We start from the raw sequence: 26,440 nt of genomic DNA, 5'->3' as shown, positions 1-26,440 counted from the left end.
TTGCAAATTTTTCACTTGAGTTGAAAGATTTCATCTACTATTGTATTGTTTACCTTGTGTGTGTGTGTGTGTGTGTGTGTGTGTGTGTGTGTGGTTCCAGAGCAAATAAGACCCTTAGAAATGGTGGCAGGTGATGGTGGCAGGTGATGGTCATCATACCTGAATGGAACAGTTGCCTTTTTTACCCACATCACTTTTACAAACAACACATCAGGTATTTTAGGGGAGGACAGTCCCAAATTTACAGCCCTTTAGAGAGTTTTGAAGATGGGTGTGGAAGTAGTGGCATACTCTACCTACAAATTAGTTATTATCCACCCTTCAAATAGACAGGTTTTTTTTAACCAACGTTGGGGTAAAAAAGTGAAACAATGAAAACGTCATGTCACAGTTTTTTCTTTCCCCATTGTCTCTTGACGCTTAATACAAATTTTGACTTATCTGTTTGGTATTAAATTACGTATTCTGAATCGATCAGCAGTTTTAATGAACTTTCTAAAAGTCAAGACATGTGACATACCCTTTATGGTGCATGTTTCACAAATATTGCTGCTTTTATGAATGTTTGTGAGCTTCACAATCCAATAAGGACAATATTGTAATTTGTATTTAAATGTCAGTTTTGATGCTGTGTGTTCAATATACAGTCCCCACTTGTGTTATCATTCCGTGTATTGGTGCGAGAGTGTGTGTGTGAAATAGTGTGAGATGTGGAAGGTTATGGAGGTTTAATTACAGTTTCTGCTGTTGTGTTGTGTGATACAGTACCTTGTTAAAGAACACATAACTTCAAAAGTCAAAGTTTCTCTCCAATTCTCCCTCTGCTGCACAGTCTGCAGGCAAGAAACTCAGCATGGCAGACAGTGAGCATGTCCAGCACCAAGAGATAATCACACACACACACACGCGCACACACACACACACACACACACAGACCTATCTATGCACACCAATAATCCAGTGTTGGTTATGTTGTAGCTGATAGACGGCGCCCGCTGAGCCCAGAAACCCACAGCCCATATTAGATCTGGATGGCTGATCTTTCTCACCAATTTACTGGACATATCTCTTTTCCTCACTCTTCCCCCTCTTTTCTTGCCTCTATCTCTGTAAACCTTCATCCTCTTCTCCCTCTTTCCATATATCTTTTCACCGTGCCTGTTTCCAGCCTCTCATCCTTTTTCCCGGTGAGCAGATATAGCAACATGCAGGAGGTGAACCATCTCAGCAGGATCAATCAGGCGAAAAAAATGGCAGAATATGACATTGAATGTGACACTGAAATCCACATTAAATCAGAGGTTTTGAAATATTACAAACCCATTTACAGTATATCTGCCTTCCTCATACATCGAGCATAAAGAAAGGTTTTACTTGTAGAGAAACTGACTGAAGGCATAATAGTCTTAAAAGCTTTTGTCCGCTTAATGCCTTGTTTAGCAAATTTGATGACAGGTAATTACTTTTATGTGCCTCTAGGTTCATAAACTGACAAGGAGTGATGGTTATAAATATTCAGTAACCCCATAAAGCTAACAGCGTCTTGACCGATTATTTGCATGAAGCCACAGGAGTTCATAATATATATTTATTTTTGCATTAGATGATGATGAGTCATGCATTAGTCATGCACTAATCATGCAGGAGCTGTGTACCCTCATTACAGAAAGTAGCCAAAGTGAACCTGTATAACCTGAGGAAAGTGAAGATCCCTGTATGTTTTTTTCAGTTCATAATTATTTATAAGATTATAATGCATTTGTGCTTCATTTTGTTGTTGTTGATTAAAGGATATTACAGGAAGCAGAATCTTGAGACATATGGATATGAGAGTGTAATCAACTTAAAAATACATTTAAGTGCAGTCTGTTTGTACAGGAACTTCTTTTAGATCTTGCACCTTGCAAAATCTTGCAAAATCAAACAATTAGAGCATTGCATCTACCCGTCTAACTCACTTTTTACCCCCTTTGTTGTGACAGATTACATAGAGTAACAACTTAATTCTCTATAAGAATCTGTGAAGTCAATTCAAGTAATGCATCTAATCTTCCCATTGAAATAATGAAAAGAATTTCAATCAGTACTGCAAATGCAAAGAATTCACACTTGGAGTAAAAGAATGCATTTGATTTTTTAATCACAAAAGAAGTGGAGAGGCAGAGAATAGGCTTCAGGTAGAGAGCTCCATCGGGTTGTGAAGCTTTAAGCGGGGATCAGACTACACAATCTTTTTGCCTTTGGTGTCAGATTAGGAGATCATAGAGCCATAACTTGTGCCGGGACTTGTCAGAGAGACATGGCAGACTCAGGGATGAAAGGGTTCTATTAAAAAAATTGCCCTGTTTTGGTTTGCTGGTCACGGTTCATAGCATGTATGTATTGTATGGTTCATTTTAGCCTTACAGATTTCAGTCAAAAAGGTTGCACAGAAAAAAACTTTAATAATACTTTCTACCGATTGTATTTAAATATTTCTGCATACTAGGTTCCCTAAACAGTGGACTCATTTGTATTGAGGCATTATTGGAGCATTCAGAGGATGAATGGCTTTCCTAGGTAAGGATGTATTATCCACAATAGAAGTGCTCGCCATCCAGTTGGCAAAAAAATTTAATTCTTGCAGAAATATCAAAAATATCAAAAGTTTTTGCTCCCAAATCACAGCATGGAATTTTCCGTGGTGTCCCATATAGTCTGTGATATTGAGGAGGGATTTTTAACCATTTTTTTTATCAATTCTCAAGCTTAAAAAAAAGGTAAAATTTAGCATGAAATGTGCATAACAGATGCAAATAATCCTGCTGCAACAAATGATGAGACATAATTGAGCATGTGAATGATCTTTGGTTTATGTTGTTCTGCATTTCAAACTTGTTATGGTTCCCAGGGTTCAGTTGATGTAAAACACTTCTATGTGTAATCTACTGTTGACCTGCTATCTCCCCTTAAAATCCACTTTTCATAGTGAAATCTGCAATGCCCACTTCGCTGTGCCAAAGACTTACCAAACCAAACTGACCTGAAATCTGTTGCCTCAAAACCATGATGTGAACCAAACTGTGAACTTTATGAATGGTTCCATCCCGAGGCAGACTGCTTGTTGGACTCTGAGCAAACCCAGCTTGGGGCAGCACCAACAACATAGGTTCAACTGTGGGTCAATGATCCATCAGAGGCTGATACAAAAGTGGTTACAGGGCCCTTCCACATGTTTACTGCTTGAGAAGGTTGTCCTTTTATAAATCATGACGCATCCCAGGATCTGCGTCAGTTGTCTTTCACTCTCAAACTCAAAAGAGGATAAAAGAAACCATGGTTGCACCCAACACTCATATGTTTTTATTCATATGTAGTCCGATCCAGGAATTCACTTAATAATGAACATGAACCAGCAGAAAAGAGCCCAAAAACACGAGATGTTTTAATAAATATTCAAGAGACACCAATGAATACAAAACGTGGTTCCTTTTTAATCCCCTCAGAAGAAAGAATGACTCCTGAGCATTAAAGATTGATAAAGACAACCAGGCACCACTGCAGTACACAGACCCCGGCTGACTCTTTTGTTAAATGTTACATGATCCTCTGTGGTCACATTATATCGCCGTTCGGCTGTATGTACCTTTCCTGATTGTTGAAAAATGAAAACTCTTTCATCAAGTCACTGGTTTAACAGATGCTGTGATCACACAGCCATGTACGAGAGCCATTATAGCTGAGATAGCTGCTGAGTCAAGTCGGACATCAAGGAAAAACATTTGCTGTGTGGCTTTTATAAAAAAAAAAACTCCAGAGCACTTTACTAGAAAAAACCCACTAGAAGAAAAGAAAAATCGCATCAGTGCTTTTGATGCCATGTGCTTCACCACCAATTGGTTTAAATAAGCACCCAACACACTTCTTCTACTTTGCCACAAGAAGGATTTGGGTTTCTTTGTACTCTCAGAGGTAACTGTCATAAAAAGGGAATTCTAGAAATGCCATTATTGATATTGTGCTCCATATACATTTACTTACAACAGGAAAAATGACATCTTACAAGGAGAGCACTCAGCCACTCTATCATTGGACATTATAGATAGGATCTTTAGATACTCAGTCTTGTTTGCATAAAAAAAAATCCCCCAGCCTCCCATCAATAACTCATTTTTTGCGGGGGTTTTTTCATAAGAAATATTAGCATCATGTAATCAAACTGGGATTTAAAGGGTTAAAATCCTGATAATTATTCAGTATTCTATAGTTTTGATCAGGACTGAAGTTGATCAAAAGATTTAACCCAAAAAGCTGAAAAAAAAAAAAAAAAAAAAAAAAATATATATATATATATATATATATATACATATATATATATATATGTACTATTTTACAGCGGTTTTTGGAAGCGTGCACTTTTGTCATTTAATGGGCTTAAAGGGGAGTCAATTTAGATTTATGCAAAAAAAGTAGAAAAAAATATTAATCTGTAAAGTTTTTATCACGTTTTTTTGGAAGTGGACATTTTTGTCCTTAACAGCCTTAAAGTGGAGTATATCAAAGTGATACCGGAGGGTTAAACCAGTAAAATAAATGCGTGTGATAAAACTTTTGTGGAAATAAATGGCCAGTAGGGGGCAGCGCTAACAACAAACAATAACATAGCTGCCCATTCAATGGGCTAATAACAACCTACTGGCCTACCAGCAGATGGAGCAGGCCTCTACTCTCCCATTCATATGGGCTGAGCCACTGATAAATGTCAATGGATCGCTGATCATATTCAAATTGTGTGTTGGACCCTGGCGCCTGTTTGCTGGTGTAGTTTTAATTGTGTAAATGTAGTCTTTGGTTTAATCACAAGTATACTTGTATTAGTTGCACTAACAAATATGTTTGTATTTTACCCACATGATTTATTGTTAATTTATACAAATACATTTTGGTGAATTCTTTTTTCCACTACATCAATCATTTCCCACAGTTTTGTATGATTTTATGGTTAAATAAAGTAGTGCATCTGTTGATGTTTTACGTGATTGCTCGTTAAAAAACACTGCTCTTTCATGTGAAGATGATCTTATTTGGATAAATCTGCCACCGGAGTCAGATGACAACCATCTGTGCGATATCAGTCATTTTGGATCATCACTGTCGGGTTTAGGGAAGCCAGATAACTCAAACACAGCCTGAGTGTGACAGCCTGTCAGGCCTCTGGCGGTATCGGTCCCACACTGACTGAACAACGCAACAATATGCACAACAATTTATCAAACACAGACGCAGCACAAATATTTTATTTACACTTACAGATTCCTCTTCTCCTTCTGCCACCTGTTTTCTCCATGTTTTCCCCTCAACCTCTCTCAACAGATTGAGTAGTTGAAATATCTGCTCACCAGATGTTAAACTGATGGCTAATTGTGCTCTAAAAAACAAATGTTCAAAGATGTACCCCTGTTGCCCCATTAAGATTGAATGCATTCCTCACACACAGTTGGAAACAATAGTTAATTGTGATTTCTCCTAAAGATTGACCTCTGGTCCATACATTGCAATATGTAAACGTGTGCATACGAGAAGGTATAAACACATGTAAGTGCGATCTCCATTAACCACTGTCTGCCACAGACGAGCCAAAGCCTCCAGCTGTTTTTAATGAGTCTGCCGAGGTGATAAGTGTGATTTGTCATTTTACAGATGCAACATTCTTGCCCAAAGGCCTGCAAGAGCGCCTACACTCGTTTTCACACAGACCGTCCAAACACACATAACACGCATCTCCATCATCCCCAGCCTCCTCCGCCATCGAGCCAAGGGGAGGCTGGGTGGGTGTCTTGCGTGCTCGTGTACAGACACACACACACACACACTCTCTTTCTCTCTTTCTCTCTCTTTCCTTGTCTCTGGGGCAACCATGACAAGAAAAGGCTGCTGCTTGTTAGATGGATGGTTGTGACCCTGAAGGAGGAGCAGGCAACGAGAAAAAGAAAGAGAGTGAGAAACTCAGAGAAAGAGTAAGAGAGAAATGAGCAGTGGAAAGATGGGACATAAAAACATACTGAAAATATAGAACTGGCGGTGCAGATATAGGGGACCAAGTTTGCCATTTTCAAACTGAGGATAAGATGGAGAAATGGGCAGAGTGAGGAAATAACACACTACCATCCCTAATGATGGCGCACCAATAATAAAAAAGGGGCTGACTTCAGCACCATCCTCCTATGGTTATTTTGAAATGCCTGCATATGAAATAGCATTCTAGTGTACCTCTGCAGAGCTTTGCATTTTGGTGAGTTGTGACTCTGCATTCTGGAAAACTCACCTGAAGAAGAAGTCAGGTAAATAGGGACATAGAATCTATCTATAAAGTTTCAAAAGAAAACTTTTTGTAAACGGGCAGGGATGGAAAAATACTGATCTATCACAGTCTTTCATGGGTTTATTTCAACCAATCAGATCAACAGACCAGCAGAGAAGGTTTTACCTCGTGCGTTAAAAGCGAAGAGCAACAACATCTTTTCCATTGAAAACCCTCAGGAGTCTGAAGTGGCCAAAAAGAAATCATACCAACATTGTATGGTAAAGTGCTATATACAGACAGAATGAAAAGGATTAAAAAAAACGGCCAAAATAGCCCAAAACTCTAAAGAGAAATTAAGAAATATTCTCCAGTTCTAATACAACTGATGCTACATTAGTTATCTACATTAGTCCCACTCCTCAGATGTAGACTGTGTAAACTCCTATGGTTAAACTCAAAGTTTAACCATAGGTCACATCTCCTGCTCTTCCACTACAACCCAAGACTGTTGCCACTGATTTAAATAAGCTGGAGAGTATAGCAGAATGATAATGGAAGCAGCCAGACTATGCTCTCCAGCTATGAGAGACTACATCACAGAAGCATCTGCAGCACATTGTTGCAGATGCTTCTGTGCCATGTACTACAGTTAACTGGCTTAATATTTAACAGGAGATGGGATGGAATACATGTGCGGAAAGACAAGGAGGGAGGTGATGGCATGATTAGTGGCTCAGATATGAGTTAAAGGCATTCTAGAAATGAGATAGGGACGGAATAAGAGGAAAGAAAAAAGAGTGAAAGGGGAAAAGAGAGAGCACTCTGGGTGAATAATTATACTGGTGTGAATTAATGCCGGGCTGGTTGAATGAATCACCAACCAAGTCAGAGAAAGGAGGGAAAGGTGGGAAGAAAAGAGGTGAAGACAGAAAATTAGAGACACAAAATACGATACGGAGAAAAGAGGAGGAGGAGGAGAGAGGGGGAAGAAATGACAGCAATGTGAAAAATGAGAGTTGGAAACAGCAGGAAACTGCACAAAGACTGAAAGAAAAAGGTGAGGAGAAAGGTGAGAAAGTAAAGACATAGAGGAGGAGAATGTGAGAGACAAAGATGGAGAGAGCAGACACTGAGGTTGACAGGAGAGCAAGAATTTGAAGGGTGTGGTATAAAAAAGATTTAAGGCCAAAAACAGAGATGTCAAGCAATACTGTAGATGTAAAATAATTCAGGAGGAACAGCAGGAATGCCTGAAACACGTTTGGAAGTTGGAGAGCACACAGAGAGCAAAACCTCCAATTGTTCCCTGGTGTGTAAGATCTACAATAGGTTTGATCACTGTTGTTACATCAGCCATCCATTCTTCATACAGCATGGAGAATGGTAAAACCGACATTTACTATTTTTTAAAGTTATTTTTGATTGGTTGCTTTGACATTTTCTTTCCTTTTTTCCTTTTCTCTTCCTTGACATAAACTCCCATTGGCAGAGTCACTGTCAGATTTCTTTCTTTTTTTAAGTCTTGAAAACTTCACAATACTTGATACACAGATAAACGGATGGCTCCAAGGAATAAAAAGGACCAGCAGGAGACTGGACAGTGGATCTGGCTCCCTGCTCTCCGTCTCTCGTGGCCTCTAAAATGCCATCAAACATGAAAAGTACAGTGAAAAGTGACATCCTGTTTTAATCTTTTGCTTCGGGGAAATCAAAGGTTTGTGAAGCCAAGTTTTACATGACTTGAGGGTCGGCCACCTGACTCGCCCCATAGTGGTGCGACTGCAACCCTGAGATAAGGCAGAGCCCTGCGCTGACCTCTGAAAGATAACACACAAAGAGAACGGACGATATGAAGCCATGCAGCAGGAAGACAGAGGGAATCAAAAGACAGGTAGAGGAAAAGACTGGAATGGAGACAGAGAGTCTGGGACACAACAAAAGGTCATCTGTGTGGCAAAGTGAAGAAAATGAAAAGAGACAATGTAAAGTGGTGAGGGGGATGGAGTCAGGAGATCGAGGACGATGGAAATGAAAGGGGAAAGGAAATATTAGCAGTGTGACAAGAGGAGGAATCAGAGAGATCTGAGAGAGGTCTGCTGAACAGTGTGGCAGCGGTCCACCGGGGCCAGTTCCCGGCTTGTGTCAGATGTCTTTGGCATTAAAGAGATTTGGATTGTGATTCTGACAAGACAACATGTTAAAGCAAATAAAGCTGGAGCTTAGAGATGCCAAGGGTGCAGAGCTGGGGAAAAGAAAAGAAAATGGAAACAAATTGCAAGAGAGTGCTAAAACAGTTGAAAGAAATAAAAAGAAACTAACTTTATGGCGAATATAAAGCTGTGCTCAAGCTGCTGTTTATTTGCTTTTCATGACTTTGTGAGTGATTGACATCCTGTCACTGTTCCAGCTGCTCATCCTAGAAGGGGAGAGCAAGCAGATGAGAGTTTGTTTGAGTTGTGGCGAGAGTCACGTAACTGTGACATCAGGACATTTTCTTTTCAAGCTATGAAGCAGCAGTAAACAGAAAAGAGTACCGGCAGCTTGTGTAAGTGCTGGTGCTCAAGAAAATGTCACAGCATGCCAAAGAGTAAAATATAGAAGTGGCCTAAATGCGTACCGGTGAGTACTGGCCAACTTCGAGCACTGATTATTCATGAACCGAAGATCTGTACACATGTACTATTTGACCTGATGATGGTGCTAGCAGGCAGGTACTGTTACCTTTAATTGAAGCTGTAGGTTGACAATTGTACATTAAGTGAAAGTGAAACAATTCCAATAGGCCACAGCTGGCAGGCAGCAGTTTAAAACACAGGTCCAGTCAGCTGGAACAGGAAATAAAAAGTAAAGAAGATGTCACTAAATGAAAACCAGATAAATAATAAATAAACGGTGGTTGCAGTTTCGTCTGACTGAATTATGGATAAAAATATGCATCAATGTCTCTCTTAATAAAATCATGAGGATACACATATTTGTTTTCATTTACAAGGTGTATGTGACGCAGAGAGTAAAGCAATGTGTTGCAGTTTATATAATGCAAAGGGAAAAGTGTCATATGTCTGAGAAAATAAGATTGATTCATGTTTGCTATACCTTATAATAAATTCACATTACTACTTGACCTCAAGCTTGACAAATTCTGATCTGGCACTTTGATCAACATTCAAACTGATCATCAAACGTTATATGCAGTAATTAAATCTCAAAACTGTCCAGGAGCTGTGCTTCTTTAATAATGTGCAAGGGAATAAGGGGAAGCAGGATTCAGGCAGCCAGGGAGCCATTACATGTTCTTGTCAAGTGATTTAGACTTTTGGTAATGAGGTATCACAACAAACAGTAGGAGTGCCACTTTGCCACTCTGTTTTTTCCACAGAGACACACACACACTCAAAACTTCTTCAACTGAGTTGGCACAGTAAGTGAAGCTGCGGGGGTCCCAGACACCAACGAACCAAAGACAGTAAAACAACAGTGTGCTTAGACGATCGCTCAAAAACTAAGGGGTCAGAGGCCAGTGGAGCAGCAGCAAAAACAAGACTTAACTCCTCTGGGAGAGGCAAAGGAGAGAGAGAGAGAGGAGAAGGAGGTACAGAGGTGAAACAAATTAGAGAATGGAAAGGAAAATGTGAGGAAAGAAGATGGAGAAAAGATACTAGAGAGGTAAGGAAAATTAGAGATAAACAAAGGAAAAAAAGGAAGGATTGTTTTGAAGATGATGACTAAATGAGAGTGAAATGATAGAGGGGGGATATTCAGACTGTCCCAAGTGTACAAGGACGCTGTCTAGTGAAGCTGCAAAAAAATAAAAAAAAGATCTTGTATTTCGGTTCCATGTGCGAGGCTTTCAAAGGGCAGAACTGCCAGAAAGTGACAGGGGAGACAGGAAGACAGATAACGCATAAGAAAAGAGAGAAAAAGGTAAGAGGAATTAAGTTTGATAAATATGAGAGAGGGAAGGTCTCCTTAAGGATTTCAGTTTCTTATTTTGAATCAGCTTTATCCTACAAAACTGTGATAGTCTGGTGACCTGTCCAGAGTGTACCTGCCTCTTGCCCAACGTCAGCTGGGATTCGGATAAGTTGTCAAGGATAATGAATGAATGACAAACAAACCATACCTGGCTTCATCCTCTTCTGTCTTATCTCATTTTCTCCCAAGAACCTAATCAGTACTCTCTTGTCTTACATATTCCATATTCAGCTCATCACATGCGTAAACATCTGCTGTATGCATTGGCATGACCATAGAAGCTATTTTTCTGTTTAATGCTTGTTCCCAGCCAACAGTGTATTCCGTCACGCTCCCCATGGAACTTTTTTATTGTTTAATTTTGGTTGAGCGTGTTGTTTGTCGCACTTGTTCAGGTTGTAACATTTTGTTCGGGAGTATCATTAGCTCTAACTGCTGTAATTGGGCAATTAGAGATGATGTCTTCTTCCCCATTGTATTTATTTTTCAGTGCTAAGCTGGTTTCCATTTGTTTTGTTTTTATCAGTTTCTCTGATCAGCAGCACTCTATGTGACTTGGCCCTGTTTTCACTCTTCGCTGCCTTTTATGTAGATAGTTCTGGTACAGTGGCATCTCTTTCTCTCTTTCTATTCTTCTGCCTGCTTCTTTTCTGGCTTTTCTATGAGCATCTCTACTCATTTCCATCTCTTTTGCACTTTCACTCATTCATTCTCAGCCTGTCTTTTTCCCACTATGCCCCTCTCCGTCTATTTCTTCCCATCTTCCCTTTCCAAACCTCTCCATCCCCTGCGACAGAGCAAACCCTTTAATAATACACAAGCTCCTCCGTCTCTCCTGGCAGCGGCTGCAGATTCCTACAGGATTCAATCATGGCCGCACTAATGAGATTAGCATGGCTAATGCACACGGCTCTTCCTCCCCTCTTACTGCCTTCCCTCCATCCCAACAGGGGCTCCACGTGGCAGGAGGGTACCCAGGATGTGTGGATCAATTGCGGGGTGGCTGAACCCCGGTTCCGCCTGGGCCTCGCCACGAGGGGCCGGAGGAGAAGGGAACATCCCAGGTGAAGGGGCAGCGAGAGCGAGCTCTCCGAGTGAGCAGAGCTTTCTGATGAAATTATGCCCATCACAAGTGTGTGTGTTTATGTGCGGGAAGGGTGCGTGGGGAGGGTTTGGCAGTCTTCCACAGCCTCTCCCTGTGTTCAAAAAGCCATGGTAGAACCTGGCACTCCAGACTGGCAGGACATAGAGGAAGAGTGGGGAGAAAAAAAACTGGATGGATTTAGGGATGGAGGGATGAAGAGGTGATGAAACAGATTAGCGCGACCTCCTGGGGGCTTATTGTTGAGCATGCCTAGTCGAATCCTAAACCTCAAAATTCTCAGAAAACTGGTCTCTAAAGCGAACAAACACATACACACATACACACACAGTTAATGTGCAGTTCATGCATTTAGTAAGTGCTCTTATTCAGCATGACTTGCAACAATTGCAACAGTAGATAAGCTTAAAATGATCTATCGCTAACATTAGAAGCAGCTGATGATGAATGAAGGAGTCTCCCCAATACACACACATAGAGAAATGGACTAACAGAGACTCAAAGGCAAAGAGAGCAAGTGGCCTGATGACATCCAGCTTATATATCCTGTGTTCTTAAGTTGTGCCGAGGAAGTGTGTTTCAATTAAGTGGATGCAATCCTTCACTGCTTTGATTGATTTCTTGGTCAAATTAGCTGATTTGTTAATCTATCAGTGAACTGAGGATGCATTACCAAAAGGTCTCTCAGACTTCCATTCAACTTAAAGATATATTACTCAGACGCCCCTCAGTGACGTTGTATCACTCAAAGGTTCCTAAAGCTACTGTATCATTAAACTAGAGACAAACAGTAGCACTTAAAGAGTCATAAATCTACACTCAGAGTTAAGATGCATTACTCAAAATGAGGCCGGAAGACAAATTTAGAAAAGGAAAGGAAAGAAAAGAGACAAAATTGCAGAAAAAGGCGACGATTGAGAGAGTGAGAAGGAGAAAAGTGCCCAAGGTTGTGCATGTGCACGCGCACACACACACACACACACACAGACACACACACACACACACACACTCACTCATAGTTCTTATCAGCAGTCGCCTGTTATTTCTCTCCAAATACAGTGAAGAAGTCGGACTGAGCTATCACCATGGTGATCAGGAAGATGTGAAGTGAACAGCAAGGCTTTGAGAGTTGATCTTGACTTCACAAACACACACACACACACACACACACGCACACACACGCACACACACACACACACACACACACACACACACACTCTGACTCTTTTACATATGCTTTACTATAATCACAGTGCTCTCATACCAACACACACATAGTACCCTGTCCAACGAGTCCTCCAAACCATACGACCGCATATGTAATTTGCTCCGACCCTCAAATATGACCCACAGGAAAAATTTAGCCCTCCTACCATCCTCATTCCTAAATGAAGTAGTCTTCCTATTAAATGTCCTCATTATTGTGAAAGTACATGGTTTGGCATTACAAAACAGTAGTCTAAAGAGTAATTACAAAAAAAGTAAAACTAATGCAATAAAAATTCACTAATTTGTTTGTTTTTTGTTTATTTGTGTGTTTTTTGATTGTTTGTTTTGTTATTGATGGTGTTTGGACCCATTTTATTAAATTCTCTATCACATGCCTTTACCATAATTAGTTTTTACCCCCTCTGTTTTGTTTGTTTGTTTGTCTTTGTGGTTATTTGGCTCCATATGTCTGCCTGTTGTCTTCACTTGTTCTGTAATCACTTATAGTGCAAATTTGCAGCTGATGTTACTATAGGAAGTTAGGTCTATGTGTAACGTAAATCGTGAAGCACAGAAGTTAGAAACTTCAAATAATAACATGGACTATTTGCACATAGAACAGGAATACTGGTGTCCTGGGTCAAATTGTGTGTTTTTTAACACATCTAGCATCCCTGTAGAACCTAATAATGTAATAAATTCCCGATAATCCTTGCTCATTCTGAGTGGACTTTGTTGTTCTTTATAGTCTGTATCCTCATTTCCCCACTTCACCTTTATGCTCTGTAGCGTAGCATCCACCTTGGCGTCTGTCATAATCACTATAGCCACTAGGGGGCACTGCTAACTACAGTCGTACTTATGGGAATTTTTTTTAAATTTTCGTACAAACAACAAATGGGGTTGTTTTGACTTCATAAACCCATACACACATTAAGAATCCCAACCACACTTTCTCTCATACACACATTCAGACCCTCCTACTCACAGAGCCACCTTAAAGCCACTGATGCACTCACCTTGACACAAACATATATACTTCCCCGCCTAAATCTACCAGTTACTCTGCAGTCAATGTATACGCTTACCGACTTCCTCTCACACACATGCACAGATAAATGGTGATGTGTCGTGTGCTGCTCAAGGTGAACACTGAGTAAACTAACCTCTGGCTCCGGGAGGATAAACCATTTAATCAAGTCACGTCAGGATCACACTGACACGCTGCATACTAACAAGATAGGGCAAATCACACTCATCTACCCTGCAGCTCCCACATGCATGAGCAGAGTCACTCTATTAGCCGTTTCTGATGGGGAATATTGACTGATTTAGTTTTGTTATGTATAAATACATTTCTCCATGAGATATTCCAAATAAGTTATTACTTGTGCCAGATGTCTGTGACATAAAGAAGTCTCATCCCAGTTAATGAAAGAGTAAATTTTAGTCTTCATCAGGATAATGACCAACAGTTATGAGGATATGTTGGTATAAAATTCACATGATGCATTAAAAAAAACCAAATGCCTCATGTGCTTTATCCAAATGATTATCTGGGGTATGAGACAACTGATTAAGTAAGCTGAAGACACAATCTAAATTGATTTAGTACAATCACAGAAATAAGAATGTTTTTAGAATTTCAGAACATGTTGTACCCCTTAAACAGGGTGCCATAAAGCAGGGTAACTCAAAACAGAAATGTTATTTAGCTGGAGTAAAAACTTGTTGCAGAAAGTAACAAAAAAAGTTGCATTAAAGTTATAGATACAATGGAGTTTTATGTACATTAAGCTGCATGATGCATAAAATTCATGTTTCCAAGCGAGCTGGTTCAAGATCCCACGCTGGCGCCATTACAGTCGCTACCTGAAAGCTGCTGTGATTTCTACAGAGTGCACAATGACCACAGAGAATACAATGATGGAGAAAACACAGGCGCTGCATCTAAAAATCTCCACAATATTCAGTTATAGTGCACAAAATGCCAAGTACACACACACACACACACACACACACACACACACACACACACACACACACACAAAACGAAACAGTAAAAAATAAGGAAGCAAGCAAGGAAATGTAAATTCCTGTTGTGTCTCGTCTGTGCACAATGCAATGGTCTGCCAGCATATTTTAACATCCTCCTTTAAAAAAAAGGGACCAGGGAAGGTTTTAGTCACAGCTTAACATTTCTGAAAGACAGAGCTGCTCAGGCTGAAAAATCTCATTGACTGGGATAAAACCCCAATGAATGGAGTCTAAGTGTCACAATTTTATGACCGAATAACATCCACAGCTCAAAGAAACATTAAGAGAAGTGCAAGCTAGTATTGTACACAACACTGATTGATATGTTAGCAAAGACGTCAAAAGATTCAAGTTGGATTCCTTTGAAGTCATGAATGAACTACTGTTTATTTAAACCCTTGAACCTCCTGACAGTTTTGTTCCTAAAGAAGCTAACCATGCAAAATCTATGTTTTTTTACTAGTTGTTCAGCAAGGTTTCCTTCTGATTAATCCACTTGAATGTCCATTCTATTAGGAACCTATTCGCCCATGTGGAGGACACAACTCTCCAGTCCTCTTCAGCCTTTTTAGATAAAGCATACCACTGTGTAGCTATGTACCGCACCATAATGAAGTTATTTCTGCATCAATAGAACATGGGAAAATCATTGGTAAAAAAGCAGCTGTACTGCAGGTGTTTACTGCAAACAAGTTCTCCAACAAAAACAGCAGAAGAGGTTGTGCGTCAGCACCACCCATTACGACATGTAGGTACATATTGCAGCAGTGCGTTCTAAAAATAGCACACATGTACGGTTGGTGGTTGTAAAAATGGCTGCAGTTTCTGTGGATTTATGCTGTAAAACGACTGACATAGGTTTAGGGCAAAAAAAATCCTGGTAAGGTGTTATAAAAGACAGTTTAAACAGTAAATAAATGTTGGAAGTGTTACAGAAGTAGTTACAAGGGTCACGTGACCCTTCAAAAACTACATTCAAAAACTTACAAAACAAAGTATTTACATTTGTTTTAACACGGAATGCGAACCCCGCTCTCCTTGGTCAGAGTCTGCAGTTTTTCACTCGTCATATATATATATATAAAAGCCATCACTGTAATTTCTGCATTTATTTTTTGTAAAAGTACTTTTACTCACTGAAAGTACTAAACACCATATCTCTAACAAAAATATACTGTAATATTTAATGGTAAAATCTTTAATTTATGCAGCATTTATAAAGTATTTTCTGGTCAATTATATGGCAGAACAGTGTTTCTTTTGATGGATACACTTTTTTTACAGTAAAATATGGAATAAAATGGCAATCTTAAACGTGAAATCAACAGTGTTAATATCCTTTTACCGTAATATTAGAAAAAGTTGCACTGTATTTATTACGGTAAAGTTCTGGCAACCACAGCTGCCGTTTTTTGACCGTAAAAACAGTTGTTTTTTTTTTTTTACTGCGTATCAGTAGATTAGCAAAGAGGCAACTGGCCATGTTGGTATGGAAAACATTCATTTCCGAGTAATTAAGCTGCCGTTATTCTGAGTGCCACATGAGCTTAGATGTATGTTTGATCAGGTTTAGGGCATAATCAAACAGAAAGCGATACAAATTTCAGTACTTTGAGAAGCCTTGAAATGTATCTCAGAGCTGCACAGTCACAAGCCATCTTGATCCATTAACACCAAACCTCAATGAGACTGATCTCAGAGAAATCTGTTGCCGGGTTTTGTTGTTGAACATGGCAGGCGAAGGCATGTTCAGTCTTTGTATCATTCCAGTAAAAAATATCAAACACTTTCTACAGCAAATCATTAAAAAATGTTCTTCCAACGTGGTGTATATCTGCAGGAGCCTTTTTTCTAAGTGTTTTGATCTTAATGAGTTTTCAAACTGTTAAATTAGGGAGGTGTTCATTAAATGACAGTTAAATACGTTATTTCAAAGCGGACTGTACAGCTTCTGGTAGTTAAGCTTTCTGAGAATGAGAGAGAGACTAAATGAGTTAATCCACATACAGCTTTTCAAAGTATCTGAATATTAACAATGATTAATTATTGTCAAATAATTCAAGTTGCAGATTGGAAGCTGTAGTATCACATAGGATGCAATCCATACCAGATGATAAGCTGTAAATACAAAATAGATCAAATTATATTACTTAAGATTGAACCGATTTTGATATCTTAAGTGTGTTTACAATGTTTCAAAGCAAACTTGTGTATGTTTCTTAATAACCAACAGATCTTGGGCTTTAATGGAATCTGACTAACAAAAAAATCTGTTTACAAAAATGTTCTCCTTCCTAAATGATCTTCCAGAGCACCATAATGAGCCTAAATGAGTGTGTGGGTGGATTGATTGAGCTTAACTTTTGCTATTATCCTGTTTTATACTTTTAACTAAATTGTGCTTGGTGACTAACTTTCAGCATTATTATAAAGGTTTGCAGATTTTCTGTACCTTGACAGCTTTTTTCGACATGTTTTAATGTTGAATATTAATGCAATCCAAGGTCCAGCAACCATGTACAGAAAAAGAATTGGTTTGGAAGCTCCAGCGGGTCTGAGTATCTGGGAATTTTTAAACTAAACTGTGTTGTACAAGTAGAAAACTCCTGTAAGGAAAAAATCAGTGCGTAGGTTGTGTGTGTGCAGTGTGGGTTTATCACCAAGACATGAACAAGCAGTGCTGGGTTTTGGATAAATCTAACATATGTGCATTTTTTCTCTGTGAAAAAAGTGTGTATCAACAAGTGGGTGAAATATACACTTATTGGTCAACTCCTTGCTCCTTGGAGACCTAATGGAAATAGATTTTTTATTTGTATGCTCAGCATGTGCAGAATATTAACTGGAAGAATGACACAACTGATGTAAAATGCTCAGTTTAGAGTTTAGATAACTAAATGTTATTTAAGTGATATTGTCGTGGATCACACAGATTTAATATAGATTTTGTGTAAGGAAAGCTATATCATTCGATTCTATATATTTAGTCAGGAGCTTTAAAATACCAGGAGAGTAAATACTTGCTCTCTGTCCCTAGTCGAGGTATAAAACTGAGATCTCAGCTTGACCTTTTTTCTATATGCACTTGAAGAAAAACATCAGACAAAAAACATCTGGCAACGCAATCTTGTTCTTGCAATCTTGTTCTTGCAACCTCTTGTGCAAAATCGGAAGACGTGGCCGAAATAACGGAAGGTTAGGGATATTTAGCTTAGCTTAGCTTAGCTGTAACTTAAGTGTTAAAACTTTAATTTGTTAAGAAACTTCAGTGACTTTGCAGAACAGTGTTCAACCAACATTTAAGGCTTACTTCCCCTGTTGAACTGCAGGCCAAGGGGGTACATCCTCCCCTCATACTGAGCAAGACTCACTTCTTCTATTTGGCTATGGTTAAACCAGTTAGAACTAGATCAGGGTGCAGAAACATACACATAGGCCTCAAAAAGGGAACTAAGAAACATACATACAAGACACCATATGCTTCATAAAAAGGGAAGATGCCTAGTTTTCAAATAAAAAATTGAGGTGTCCAGTATGGGTTGGCTACTGTGTCACCATCCTAAACTGACCGATCCCAATAAAGTCCAACCTATTGTCGGGGTGGGTCCCACACCCAGAAGGTAACTGTGAATAGAGGAACTTGTTGGCACGCTGAGTTGTGCTACCGGTGTGGACACTGCAGACTCCAGTCCAGCGCTGCTCCTTGCATTTGGTTATTATTCTTTCAATAAATGGTAAACTGTATTCAGTTGATTTGAGTCTTTTGTAAAAACCAAGTCTAGAACAAAAGAACCGGGGCAGAGTGCGGGAGGCTTTAAGAGCCCCGGCTCTAACATCTGAATGTGGTGGGAGTTTCAGTGGATGACGTGAAGTGGAGGAAAAAACTGTTTTGGGGAATAAGGAGAGGGCAGAGTGCCTCTCTCTCACTTCTTTTTTGGGGCTCTTTTCCTCCTTTACTGCTTTGTTGTGTCTGTCTTTACTATGAGAACAATTCTGCGCAGAACTGTATATATATTTTTTATCAAATAGCTTGCTGTATTAAATATCGTGTTTCTTTAACATGGATTTGGATTTGACTTATTGATTCTCCTGTCATTTTAAAATAGGCATCAGTGTTTTTTAGCAGTTAAAAGTAACAGGCCATGTGTAATTTCCAGGTAAATATGTATAGAAACACAATGACAATCACTTTAATCTTTGAAGTCTGTTATTATTATTATTAATAATAATAATAATAATAATAATTTCATTTTGTGTTTGAGTCTAGTAACTCCACAGTGCAACTTAAAGACAGAATTATTTATGAGTGAAGAATACAGCCCAGTTTCCCCCTGCAGAACTAGGACAGGGCCCACATTTGTGATGAAAGATTTTAACCCAGTAATGTCTTCAAAACAAAAACACTTTCCGCTGTGCAGCTTTCAACGAGACACAAGAAGTGGGACAGAATCGTAGAGGATGTTCAACCGAAATAACTGTATATGGGTTGCTGTGAATGTTGCAGGCATTGCTACAGTTTCTTCTAAATGTCAGCAAATTTCATCACCATGCATCATAACAGAACAAACTGCAACGTGACCTTGACATTCGGGCAAAGCCGCTGGCCTGGTCCACCAAAATGACATCCTGGAAATATATTCAGCCTGAGAAGTCTTCCACAGCTTTCTCTCCAGCAGCACACCTTCCCAAAATCTTATTCCAGTCATGCATATGGATCAACACCTGCTGCTATGGCAACAGATAACCCACTTTGCCGGCCAGGCTAGTTTGGCCAGAATTGGTCTTACCATTTGAGGAAAAAAACATCCTTCAAATACCACTGCTTTTCACTCAAATGCCACTGGGCATTGTCAAGTGCTTTTTTCTGAAAAGAGCTTCAGTGGGTGAGCCGTCAGCTAAAGCTTGCTGCCCTGTCAAACCCTGCCCAAAGCCCTGGACTTATTAGAAACTCCATGGCTCAGTAGAATTGAATAGGAGTCAAAATGACAGCTGATCTACACTACAATGTAAGGGGTTTTCATATTGGAGAGAACAGTGCGAATTGACTCACTCACCTCTACTTTAGTAGATTAACTGGAGTCCGAAGAGATGAAGGAGGGAGAAGTCCGGCTCGTTGGTGGGCAGGGTGAGTCAGCGGAGCCTCCTGGGTCTGGATGGTATGAGGGTCTTTAGATGTGTCAGCAATGTGTCCTTTTAAAAGATGAGTCTTCGGCTATTTCTTGTGTTTAAATTGTCGTGTTGGTGGTCCAGTGAGTGGCCCAATTGTGGTCCAATTGGATCCGATTTTCTTTTGTCCACTCAAGCGGGGAAACAGATGTCCCAGCAAATGGTTCTTTCGTTCTCCCACAGGCTGAAGCGAAAATATATCAGATCTAAAGGAGAGAAGGAGAAAACAGAGGGAAGGAGGTGTTAATAAAACTTTAAATTACACCGGGTGGGGTCAGGGTGGGAGACGGAGATAAAGATCAAATCAATGCAAGGCATAAATTAACCAGACAGCCTTGATTAGGTATGCATACCGAGTGCCCTTTTTCTGATTGAAAAATTTTGTTGTTTCCTAATATGTATTAGCAAATTCCATACCAGATTATAACCTGATGGTGTCTGATTACATATGCAGGCAGCGTACCTGTGTTCGACCGATAAACAGAAGACAGCTTTACCTTTGAGATAAGTCCACAACTTCACCATTTTAAACAGAAACATACTTTAAGATTGCTGAGACCTACAGAGATGAGACTCCCCACATCTGACATATTATCACCAGCAACATAAGCATATTTCTTTTCATACTTTTGACAGTCAAAACGAGGATCAGAACAATATAGCTGTGTTTCCATTAAAGTCTAATCAAATCAAACAATTTTTTTTTAATGAGGCATTAAAGAAAATACAAATTAGGGAGGTTTCCATCAACTGGTTTAGTGCGAAAAACAAAGCTGCCGAAACATACGTTGGTCAGAAGATTGCAGTGTAATGTATTGCTGTAGGTTAATCAATCAGTAAACAGGAGAAGATGAAGAAATGATGCAAGAAAGAGACAAAAATGAGACAAAACAACAAAAAAGAGGTTGCTTATTGGACAACTTTGGCCACCCATGAGAGACAATGGAGAGAAGTCTTCAGGGATTGCATTTAATTGGGCAACTTATAATTTTTCTTTCATGTCAGAACAGAAACAGCTGATCAGTAATGTAAATAAAATGTTTGTTAAAACAGAACTTATTTGAAAACACCTCAAACTATTTCGATTTTTTTTTCATCAATTCCATCAAGCTTTTTTTCATGCAAATCTTCAAAGTGTGCATTGCATTTTGTTGATGGGAATGCGACTTATGATTGCATGCAACCCCTCAAAACATATGAGAACAGGAAAAATTATTGCAACAAAACCAAAACCACAAAAAGAATCTATCCATTCATATCTGTTTCATTGTTCTCGAATGTCAGAGCACATTGACACGGGTCAGTGCCAGCTCATCTGGTATGAAAGGGGGCGGGGCGACTGCAGCGTCTGAGAGACATTAAGTGGTATCAAAACAGAACAGAGCAGAATATCATTTTTTCCTCCGGCTTCTTGTAAAGCGTGCGTCTGGGAGAGAAAAGTGAAAGAAGAAAGGAAGGGATAAGAGGAAGGATCAGCTTGGCGGATGGAAAGAATATAAAAGTTAAATGTCAGACATAGGAGGTTACTGACTATGACCTCATGAAGTTGGTGGTCGTGAGAATATGTGGAGGTGGCGTAAACAAGAATATCAAAGTGCAGGGCGGAAAGAGGAAGAAAATGTGTCCGAGTGATGAAAGGAGAAAAAGCGGTTCATGTGCTTGGTTTTAATTAAAACACGGAATAAATGTGCTTGAACAACAAACAAAGCTTCATCAAGCCCCAGACTCTGGAGGGCAAATATAAAAGAACCCGTTAATAAGTGAGAGAAAAGAGGTGACACAGGGTGTATGATGGGAAAACCAGGCCGGCCTTCTATGAACTGGATCAGAGGAGGGAAAGAGACGGACACAATGAAGATTCAGGCCAAAATAAATGGGTGAAAATGATGTTTTGATCCACTGCAGTGCCCAACAGTAACCTTGAGGCCATAATCCATCAACGGACAGAGAGAAGGCAAGAAATGGTGAGATATAGCGGAAAGGAAGAGAGGGTGGACAGTGAAGGACAAGAGGGAAAAAAGAGTAAATGGAGTCTGGGGATGAATGAAGAGAATTTAGGAGTGAGAGCAGCCTGTTGGACTGACTGAAATGAAGACGGATCCACACAGAGAGCTATTAAATGATTTATCAAGAAGAGATGAGGCATTAAGTCCGCATATGTGCAAAATAAGGAATAAGGATTTGTCTGTCTGACACAAACAAAGAGGCTGGAGGAGCTGTTAGTTGCACCCGGCAACAAAATGTGCCTTTAATCAGAGAATGAGAGTGCTTTTTAGTTTAAAACCATTGAAATTCAGTTTCATACAATTGCCTCTTCTAAAACATATTCCCCGCTGGCCGCCGCAAGCTCTTTTTTAAAACTATCAGCGAATCAAATCAAAGCAAATCAGTGGCTCTCTTTTCAACACGCTCCTAATTGGCTGTTGCGTGGCTCAGAGTGGTCGCATCCAAACTTCAGTAAAGTGATTATTAATTAACCAGCATAATGTGGGTTGAATCCTGGTGTCACAGAAACTGTGAGGCCACATGTCACCAAATAAACCAAAGAAAAAAATCCCTTTGGCCCAATTACACAAATGTGATATTATTTTAGTTGAAGTGTGGAAATGTTTTGCTGTGTGGTTAAATCCTTGGAATAAGGTTACACAGAGAATTCACAGGACTCTGACTGTAGTATACTACAACAAAAACTGAGACAAAATGACATGTACATACATTTTCACATTCTGAATGTATTGCCTTTAATTTTTAACTATGGATACACTGCCTGTACACGCAACCTATATTGATGTTTTTTTGGGGGGAACAGGCTGTTTAATATGTAAAGTATGTCTGACATACTCCGACATCTCATACGAGATCTTTCACCTGATGTTCACAATATCGAAGGCTACAAATAAGTTGTATTTAAATAATGTAAAGCAAATTGTCTCGTTTGGACGGGAGATGTGCAGCAGCAGTAAATAACTTAACGTAAACTGGCGAGGGACAGATTGTTGACAGATTCTGCTCTATGAACCCTATGGTATTTTGTTTATCATTATTGCAAGTGACTTTAGCAAATAAACACATTATTAATGTGCATTTGAACATGAACCATTAAATGACACCTGCAGTGCTTGCAGAAGGTGGTAGAATACTGACAGTTCTGGTGTTTGTCCTTTACATTTCCCATATCCATTACCTTTCCCTATGACTGTGAAGATGTAATCTTTGTTTTTTTCAGTAATGATGTCTTGCCGTCATTCATCAGCAAAACCAATATACTTTCAACAAAATCAGAAAAAGTCTGGGCTGGGCTCAGCCTTAGAGATTGGGTGAGGAGCTCAGACATCCGGAGGGAGCTCGGAGTAGATCTGCTGCTCCTTCGGGTCGAAAGGAGCCAGTTGAGGTGGTTTGGGCATCTGGTAAGGATCCTCCCGGGCGCCTCCCATTAGAGGTTTTCCGGGCATGTCCAACTGGGTGGAGGCCCCGGGGAAGACCAGAACACGGTGGAGAGATTATATCTCTCGCCTGGCCTGGGAACGCCTCGGGGTCCCCCAGGAGGAGCTGGACGTTGTGGCTGGGGAGAGTGGCGCCTGGAATGCCCTGCTTAGCCTGCTGCCCCCGCGTCCCAGCCCCATGACCCGGCCCCGGATAAGCGGAAAAGGATGGATGGATGGATTGCTTTAGTTAAGGTTTACATTCTTTATGCATGTTGAGGCCGCTTCTTGAATATTGCTGAGAGGAATGCCTCAAGCAGCCACAATAGGCCAAAAAAGTTTCCATTAATGTTTACTTTCATTTTGATGCTCCCCCACACTCTGTATCAAGGCTGTGTGATGTCTGGAGTTTAAACAGAGGGAAAGAGATCAGTCTTTTGTGGTTTGTTAGCAGGCGTGTGAACTTGCAAACAGACTAATGGGAGACCTTGTCCTAACTTTAACTTCTGTTCTGCATACTGGTGGTGTTTGGAGAATAAACATAGTCTGAAATTCAGCTACTAATCCTTCATTGAACGGTTAAACTTTGTGGGTGCACAAGTATGGTAGGTTAAAGTTTAACTACGCATTTGATCCATAAGCAATGATGAATGTTTATCATAGACTGTTTATAATAGGGCTAATAATCTAACCATTACCCAGGGGTCAGGTGCCACGACTGGCACGCAGTGGCTTAACCAATGGCCCACTTGCAATAACTGTGCAAGAGACATTTGACATTTGCTGCTATTGCAAAATTTTGTATATGAGCGTCTTTGTGCAAATAATTTGTAACCACAGCGGGTAAAAAAAGTACAACTATTTGTTAAGTTCATTGCTGATGAACAAGATTGGTGCAGGGTTGGTATGGTCATTGATTTCAACTCTGATATGACGTTTTCATAACCTTTTAGTGCCGTCAAAAGTACCAGATGGATTCATTGCCTGGTACTTTCTTGGTCAAAACGCTTCTACACTGTGGAAATATGTGAAAATAAAATAAATTAAGTTTAAGAGCCAATTACTCACCTCGACAACGTAAAGGCCAACCCGTTCTCATTCCCAAAGCGTAATATACCGACGATTTGTCACACACCTAGACGTATCATACTGACGCAAAGGGTACCCTTCCACATCTGTGTGAAACGCTCTGGGTTCTCAATTGACTCCAATATAAACCCGCTCGCGGCGCTGAGAAACGCTTAGAGCAGAGGCTAAAGCCGTCTATTCACTCCAATGATATCCCGACCACGGCCCTACACGACGCTGCGAGCGACAATCTGATTGGAGAACCGAGGACCCGTGCACGGAACTATTTTTCTCCCTATTTTAAGGATTTCTTTTAATGACATCGTCAACATTTCTCAACACAAACACATCAAAGTCTCACTGATAATTCAACAATAAAATAGCTTCATGTTGTGGCTCTCAGTATCATTTTTTTTCTCCTTTGATTCTGAGAAATAAACTTTTATTCGTTTGTTTTGGATAGCGGAAAGGCCTACATTACCCACAATCCTCAACAACAGTTGCTACAGCACTCCGCTGGCGGACATTTCTCTCATCTTTTGTGAAAAAAAATAAATATTTTGACTTTGTTTCTGCATAAAAATGGATTTTGATTACATTTCTAGCGAGAAATATATGTTTTATTTTCTTAATATTCACTCAGTGAATGTACATAATCAGTTTGTGGCGAAGATCTCGCCAGAAAAAGACGATCCGCTGTGTTTTATTTTGAAATCTGTTTTATTTTGTAATCTACCGTATGTGCTGAGCGATCCTACCGGATGTGGTCCGATCCTACCGGATGGTACGATATCATTGAATCGCGCTTCACTGTAAATGGCCCGGACTCTGCTCTCCTGTTTTAGTTAAAATATCTTCATTAAACAAATATTGTTGTCTTTTTTTAGCATAGATAATATACATACAGTATAATTATTTATTAGACAGTGTGTGATATTCAATATATTGGGTAGAAATAGGTTTTCACAACCCTAATACGGAAGAACTACAAAACGTTTTTTCTAATGTCGACATAAGTACTGGAAAGAGGTCTAGGGAGTTGTAGTGTTTTTAATAAAACAGGGTTTCCCCTAAAATTGGAAGTTGGAAATACTTAATTAGTGTCTTTCCAGGGGTTTGAGGGGATGTTGATCACATTTTTGGCATCAGAATTTAAATATTGTCTTGTTCAATGGGGGATTTTTTATTTTTTCAGCATATCCTAAAGCCCCCCCCACTCCCACCCCTTAGTGACTATGCTCACATTATAGTCCATGTCAACACCTTTCTATAACAGTAGGTCTCATGTCTGTAACCCTTTTTGTCTCTTAGTTATAATCATTTACATATGCCCCAGGGTTAAGGTTCAAAGTTCAATATCTCAAAGCAAGAATATTATAGAACCTTGAAATTGATGATGTATTTGGTTTAGCTCTATGACAAAGTTTTATTTTTTTCAACCTTGGAAATCAGCCCTAACAGACTTAGATTCCCACAGCCCTTTGAGTGCTCTGAGTGCGAGATGTGAAAAAATAAAACTTTGTCATAGAGCTAAACCAAATACATCACTGGAAAGGTCTTGGCCTGGAGAGTAACATATATCAATTTCAAGGTTCTATAATATTCTTGCTTTGAGATATTGACCTTTGAACCTTAACCCTGGGGCATATTTAAATGATTATAACTAAGAGACAAAAAGGGTTACAGACATGAGACCTACTGTTATAGAAAGGTGTTGACATGGACTATAATGTGAGCATAGTCACTAAGGGGTGGGAGTGGGGGGGCTTTAGGATATGCTGAAAAAATAAAAAATACCCCATTGAACAAGACAATATTTAAATTCTGATGCCAAAAATGTGATCGACATCCCCTCAAACCCCTGGAAAGCCACTAATTAAGTATTTCCAACTTCCAATTTTAGGAGAAACCCTGTTTTATTAAAAAAACTACAACTCCCTAGACCTCTCTTCAGTACTTATGTCGACATTAGAAAAAACGTTTTGTAGTTCTTCCATATTAGGGTTGTGAAAACCTATTTCTACCCAATATATCGAATATCACACACTGTCTAATGAATAATTATACTGTACGTATATTATCTATGCTAAAAAAAGACAACGTTTGTTTAATGAAGATATTTTAACTAAAACAGGAGAGCAGAGTCTGGGCCATTTACAATGAAGCGCGATTCAATGA

The 26,440-nt window shown here is 39.6% G+C and overlaps 1 protein-coding gene across 2 annotated transcripts in view; it reads right to left on the bottom strand.

The window, feature by feature from the left end:
- elfn2a (extracellular leucine-rich repeat and fibronectin type III domain containing 2a) overlaps positions 1-26,440 on the bottom strand; it is a 281,476-nt gene that overhangs the window by 160,275 nt on the left and 94,761 nt on the right. For both annotated transcript variants that reach the window (XM_059332413.1, XM_059332421.1), the window contains exon 2: positions 19,661-19,978. The gene's annotated coding sequence lies outside the window, so the exon portion shown is untranslated. The remainder of the gene's footprint in view (positions 1-19,660; positions 19,979-26,440) is intronic.

The sequence above is a fragment of the Centropristis striata genome, chromosome 1 (assembly GCF_030273125.1).
Source record: "Centropristis striata isolate RG_2023a ecotype Rhode Island chromosome 1, C.striata_1.0, whole genome shotgun sequence".
NCBI classification, from domain to species: Eukaryota; Metazoa; Chordata; class Actinopteri; order Perciformes; family Serranidae; genus Centropristis; species Centropristis striata.
Note: the sequence above shows the minus strand (reverse complement) of the source record. Positions and strands in the feature narration are given on the sequence as shown.